A 7,261-nucleotide genomic window follows, 5' to 3' on the forward strand; every position below is an offset into this window, starting at 1 on the left:
AGACAGTATGTTGCCAGGCTCATACATTCTACACGCCAATGCGAACAATGTGAATAGTTGTTTCATTTCTTTCCAGTGATTTCAGAAATTCTGATGGAATGTTATCCATCCCTTCAGCCTATTTTGATCTTAAGTCTTCTAAAGCTCTTTTAAATTCTGATTCTAATATTGGATCCCCTGTCTCTTCTATGACTTGTTTCTTCCTCCATATTAGACAAATCATCCCCCTTATAGAGACCTTCAGCATAGTCTTTCCACCTATCCGCTCTCTCCTATGCATTTAACAGTGGAATTCTCATTGCACTCTTAATGTTAATACCCGTGTTTTTAATTTCACAGAAGGTTGTCTTGACTTTTGTATATGCTGAGTCAGTCCTTCTGACAAGCATTTCTTTTTTGTTTTCTTTGCATTTTTCATGTGACTATTTTGCCTTAACTCCCCTGCACTTATTTATTTCTTTCCTAAGCAACTTGTATTTCTGTATTCCTGAATTTCTCTGAACATTTTTGTTCTTCCTTCTTTCATTGATCAACTGAAACATTTCTTATGTTATCCATGGCTTCTTTGCAGTTGCCTTCTTTGTACCAATGTTTTCCTTTCCAACTCCTATGATTGCCCATTTTATTTAGGGATGTCCATTTCTCTTCAACTGAACTGCCTACTGAGCTATTCCTTATCATAGTATCTATAGCCTTAGAGAACTTCAGGTGTACTTCTTCATTCCTCAGTAGTTACATATCCTACTTCTTTGCTTATTGATTCTTCCTGACTAGTCCTTAAAGTTAAGCCTCCTCTTCCTCACTGCTAAATTGGGATCTGAGTCTATATCTGTTCCTGGATGCACCTTACAATCCAGTATCTGAATTTGTAATCACTGCCTGGCCATGATGTAATCTAACTGAAATCTTTCTCACTACTAAATTGTGATCTGAGTCTATATATGTTCCTGGGGGCACCTTACAATCCAGTATCTGAATTTGGAATTACTGCCTGGCCGTGATGTAATCTAACTGAAATCTTCCCATGTCTCCTGGTCTTTTTCAACTATACCTCCTCCTCTTGCAATTTCTGAACAGTGTATTCGCTATTACTAGCTGGAATTTATTGCAGAACTCAGTTACTCTTTCTCACCTCTCATGCGTAATAACAAGCCAATATTCTTACGTAACCTTTAATTTTCTTCTACTCCTTCCCCTACAACCACATTCCAGTCCCCATTACTATTATATTTTCACCTCCCTTTACACACTGCATTATCCATTCAGCATCCTCATATAATGAGACCCTAACAAAATAAAATGCTGGAATATTTTTGTCCACAACCACTTGCACAATAATAGCTGATCATTCTGCTCCAAGAGATCGCCAATCACCACAGCTCATTATCTGCACATCATCTTGCTTACCCTTTTATGGGCTGTTTTTCCAAGAACCACATCTGGAATGGGCTTGTTCCAAGAACAGCTGTAGGAACTACTCTCAGCTTAATATCTGAGGATAAGAGTTACTAATGGCCTGCCCTAGGTTATCTTAAAATTTCATTATGCACAAAAATTTATAGAAAAATTTGATATAGCCTTGTTGAAAAGTCACACACAAACCGTGGTTGCGTTCAACGTTACAGGTTTTCACTGTCTTGGGGAAAGTAGACATTATGTGAACCATGACTTTGGTACTATTATAAGGTTTATAGTGTAAAACAACAACTAGCACAAGTAGGATTTTAAAAACATTTATTTAAATCAAATCATTACCAGCTTTGAATTTATTACAAGTATGTCTTCAGATGGCTCTTACAAATTTTCTTGCTTTCCAGTATCAACTACAATATGAGACCCGTGTGAGAAAGCAAGAAAATCTGTAAGAGTCTGAGGGAATAGGATATAGTTGTAGGTAAACAACTAGAATTCTCTCAGATACAGATTTATTAGCACTTTGCTTCTACACAGATACAAGTCCAGAGGCTAACTGCCATTAGCGGCCAACATCCTCCCAAAGCCCTCTCCTCAAAGATAGCACACTTATACATTGAGCAAATATCGATATTTATAGCGCTCTAGGCCACATATCCCCCCCCCCCCTCTCCCTCCATGCAGTATGGAGTACATCCGTGTGAATTGCGGGGGGTGAAAAGTTGGGAAGGTAACGTACAGTTCTTCCACGTCAGGCGGAAGCGGTCGACTGGTAGGAGACCAGTGGGTGAAACTCAGTACGTCTACGGCGAAGTCAGCAAGCGGTGCCGGCAGCTGAAGACAACGTCCCATCCTGGAGTGGAGGTGTAGCACTTTGTCAGCAGGCAGGTGGAGAATCACCTTGCCAGATGGCCTAACAAAGGCATGTAAATTGCCACACGCAGCACTTGTGCTTAATTTAAAGCAGCACACCACATGAGTTTCTGCACTTCCTCCCTCAACATTGTCACACGTGAGTACCACACACACCGTATCACCATCTACAACAACAGATAATTTATGTATGTCATCAGGGTGTACATGTGTTGTGAATTCTTGGGTGGCACCTGTACGAGCAATGGTAGGGAGGCAGGGAGGTGTGGGAAAGCCATGGCAGGAGGAAGCATCTGCGAAGAGGGGGGGGCAGGTGCACTGGACTGCGCAGGTGACAACCTCGGGCGATCAGCTGACAGACGAGGGAGCGTGACCAAAGGCAACGAGGAGCCAGCGTGGATTGAACGGCGTGACAAAGAGCTGTCACACGAAGATAGTAACACAATGGTAGAATCCGAGTGGTTGGCAGTTCGACTGCGAGGGCTGTGAGGAGTGAAACCTCGAAAAGATTGTCCACTCGACTTAGATGAATGCGGAGAAGAGGCAATGCTCGGCAGAGAAGCATGCTGTGGAGAATCAATACCCGAATGTATGCTATGAGAAGATGGATGGCTGCTCAAAGCAGGAGTGGGAGAAATAGGGGCAGAATCAGGGAGGTTCACCTGAGGCTCAATGAAAGCTGGTTTCGCTCGGTTGAGTGAGACCGTGGTTACAGAGTCTTTTATGAGGAGATCCATATTATTCTCGGAGCATTTGACAACCTTGTAAGGACCTGTGTAGGGTGACTGAAGCGGGGCTTTGATTGAGTCATCTCTGAGAAACACATTCTCACAAGAGTCTAGCGTGTGTGGTACGTACATGCACGGAGGCGTATGAGTAGCCGGAGGTGGCAGCTGAATTTTGCTGCAGTGCAAGCACACTCACTCGAGAAGTGAAGGGAGTTCAGAGGGCCATGGAAGTGGGGTGAGAGTGACTAATTCTCTAGGCAAAACCAGAGGTTGGCCATACACAAACTAGGCTACGGAACCCTTGAGGTCTTCTTTGAAAGTCGCACGAAGGGCATTGTTTCTGCCCGTAGTGAGTCATGGCAACGCAAGGCAGACTTTAAGGTGCAATGTCATCACTCGACAAGCCCATTGCTTTGGGGGTGGTATGCGGAAGTATGAATTTTGACAATACCACACATTTTACATAAGTCGGAGAAAACTGAAGACTCGATTGTCGTCCCTGGTCAGTGGTGAGGTAAACAGGTGAGCCTAATCTAGAGACCTACGAATCTGAGAATGCTTGACTTACTGTCTCAGAGGTAATGTTCAGAATAGGCACAGCCTCAGCCCACCCAGTCATCCTGTCAATAGCTGTAAACAAGTAACGGAAACCCTTGGAGGGGGGCAAAGGGCCTACGAGGTCCACATGAACATGGTGAAACCGGCCTAGCGGTTGGGCAAACCAGCCAAGTGGTGGGGAAGTGTGCCTGGAAACTTTGTTCTGTTGACAGAACACGCATGCCTTGGCCCAAGACTGACAGTCGCGGCGCATGTCTCTCCAGACAAACCGTTCAGCTACCAGACAGGTGGAAGCTTTGACACCGGGGTGTGCTAATGTGTGTAATTTGTCAAAGACCTGGCGTTGAAGGGGCTTGGGAATGAATGGCCACAACATACCAGTCGATTCATCACACCACACTAAGTCAGATATGCCAGGGAAAGTAGAGCGTACCAGTTGGAGAGAGGAGCTGTGGTCCGAAATTAACTGCATGGTATCGGGGTCTGCCGATTGCAACCGAGGTAGGTCCGTTAAGCCCATTAAGATTGTGACAGCACCAACATGCGAGAGAAAATCAGCAACCACCTTGTCTGCTCTTTGGATGTAGCGAATGTCATTTGTAAATTGCAAGATGTAATCGATGTGACGAAAGCCTCATGGGGGTGGATCAGCCGCAGGATTTTTTATGGCAGGAACCAACGGCTTGTGATCAGTGAGCACATAGAAATCTCATCCCTCAACATCAGTTCCGTAGCGTCTTATGGCTTCGTAAACTGCAAGTAATTCTCTGTTGAATGCTGAGTATTTCTTCTGCACATTGTTTAGCTTTTTTGAGAAAAACTGCAGGAGGGTCGTAACATCATTGTATGTCTGACTCAGTACCGTGCCGACAGCATTGTCACTAGCGTCAGTAGTGATAAACATTGTGGCATGTGGATGAGCAATAGTGGCAGCGGATGATGAAACACTGCCACATTTGGGGGCCGTTTTTCAACCCAAACGGCATAAATTTGTATTGAAACAACCCGAAGGGAGTGGTTATGGCAGTCTTTTCAATATCCTCCGGAGCCATAGGAATCTGATGAAATGCGTGCTTAGAGTCCAAAACAGAGAAGTACTTTGCACCTGCGAGTGCATGATTGAAGTCTGCAATGTGTGGGACCGGGTATTTATCAATGATGGTGCAGGCATTTAAACGCCTATAGTCTCCGACCATACGCCAAGTACCATCTTTCTTTTGGTCAAACAGGATAGGACTAGCCCAGCAACCGGAAGAAGGTTCAATTATTCCCTTTTGTAATAGATCATCTAATTGTTCTTTTTCAATTTTCATAAATTCTGGCTTAAGGCAGCGTGGGTGTTACAATATGGGCGGCCCATCGGTTAGACGTACGCGATGAACTGTGCCATTAGTGACTACTGCAATACATGGCGCGGCACGACAGTCAGATGCCTGTGAAGCAGGGCAGGCGGTGACAGATGGGTGAAGCTGTGGTACTGAGGGCACGGAAGTACAGGTGTGCCAACCGTTCGTAGGTTGCGTAAAGGCTGCACGCGTGTTAACATGGGCAAGGTTGGTACACTGGTTCTTGGTAGCGGGCCGTGCCGCTACGGGCGCTGTATGCACGAGTGGGTGTGACCAAACAGCAGATGGCCATAGTTCATTGCCACGAGCTTGGGATGTTAATTGTCCATTCGGAACGCAAGGAACATGAGCACTCGGGCATACACTGTCATTACAAGACGGGGTGCTGACACAGTTTACAGAGTTCACAACATTGTCGTTAACGTGCACAGGCATGGGAACACCAGATTGGCACGGACTGACCTTGTCTGTAGCCGTCGAGTCGTCTGCTTGTAGTGTCATGAGGTGTTGTTGTGTGGAGGCCAACTCGTGGTGTATGTTGCGGAGATGCAGCAGCATTTCCATACGTCCCATCCACAACTTCGACGACTTGGCGCACTCCACTAGCCACTTGTTTGTCCAATATTGCAGCTGCAAGGATAGGTTTAAACACTTCTTAGCACAGCACACATGTTTGGGGTTAGCCGAACTGTCAGTTGGCGGAGCGAAAGGAATATGTTTGTTTAGTGGGGTGGTAAAACACAGTATTTTGCACAAAATCTAGTGACAACTGATAGTGCTTGAGGAAATCAATTTCGAGAATAGGTTCTTCAATTGTTGACACTAAAAACGTCCACTCCAGCTTGCACTCAGGCCAAAGTTTCACTGTATACAGAGTAGAAACCGAACACTGTAGGGTAGACAAATTCACTGCATGAAGTACTGTTTTGTGTGGTTGCACTTTATTGGTTGCTAGGCGAACTGGCAGCCAAGAGACGTCTGTGCCAGTGTCTACCAGAAAACGTACACCTGATTGTAAATTGCGAACATAGACTCGACCACACTTACTGTTGTTGTCCGAAACAGAATGCAACATTGGATGGTGTCTGTTGTTTACATCGCAGGAGGTGGCTCCGCAGCCTACCTGCGGTTGGAGTTTGGCAAGAACACGGTGACTGGCATTTGCGAGCTTGCTCCCTGAATCTTGCATGGAAGAAACAATAAGGTTGGGCAGGCCTGTGCTCCTGTGGGTAGTTGCTAGGTGACGGAGTATGTGACCCAGAGTCTTCCACAGAGGCCGATGCACTGTCGTTGTGAGGAGTTGAAGGTGCAGGCAGGGTGGCTAGTTTAACAAACTTGTTATTAGCAGCACCAGACAAGGGTGTGGTGTCAGAAAGCTTCTTAGTGCAGTCACATCCAGAATGCAGTGCACGGAGCTCACGTTGCCCGGCGGAGTATGCTCTGTCAGCGGCGCATAAACGTTCATTTACTGGCCTATCTTCATATGCAGAGATTACAGTCTGGATAGGCAAAGGCAGCTTTTCTGTCCATATTTCTGTGAGCATGTCATCAGACATAACTTGCTCATCGATGAGAAGACAGATGCACCACCACAGCTGGGACGGAGACCTGTCGCCGAGACGCACTTCGTAGATGAGCTGTCGCACATTTTCTCTTCTGGTTTTGGAGACGCGCTCCAGTATCGTCTGTTTCACCACAGCATACTTCCCTGCTAGGGGGGAGGGGGGGGGGGGGGAGGGGGTGCTTTGACCATATCGTAAATTAAATCGACGTGATCGTGAAGATGGTTCATGAGGCAGGTGAAGCGTGCATCATCGTCCAAAGCACAGACATTGAATGTTTGCTCAACCAGGTTAAACCAGAACTCCGGGTGAGCAGATTTGAAGCTTGGTAGTTTTGGCAGATTCGGCACTGCAGTCACTGCAGAGGTGCACCTATTTCTTTGGACAGAAGTAGAGCATGCAGAAGATAGCGAGTCCGAGTTATTGGCGTCCCGTAATGCGGGTATCGCGAAATTCACTTGACGCCAGAGGGGCGGCTGAGAAGCGACGGATTCTCGAACAGTGTGAAGATCGTAGTCAAAATGTGCATTCTCATTGACGTGGTAGCTCGGAGAGAAGCCACAAGTACTTAAGTACGCCAGTGAATGTCCATTATGCACACTGTATTCACTTGACCGTGAGTGGTGGGGCTGGTTGTAGATGTCTGGGTAATTACTGTCCAGCACAGAATTATTGACTTGATTAGGAGTAACACAAGGATCCCACACATGTCCACTAGGATACACACTCAGTGTGATATTTGCTGTTTGGCGAGCATTGAGCACCTGTTGACTAGCGGGCG

The sequence above is a fragment of the Schistocerca cancellata genome, chromosome 2 (genome assembly GCF_023864275.1).
Source record: "Schistocerca cancellata isolate TAMUIC-IGC-003103 chromosome 2, iqSchCanc2.1, whole genome shotgun sequence".
Taxonomy (NCBI): domain Eukaryota; kingdom Metazoa; phylum Arthropoda; class Insecta; order Orthoptera; family Acrididae; genus Schistocerca; species Schistocerca cancellata.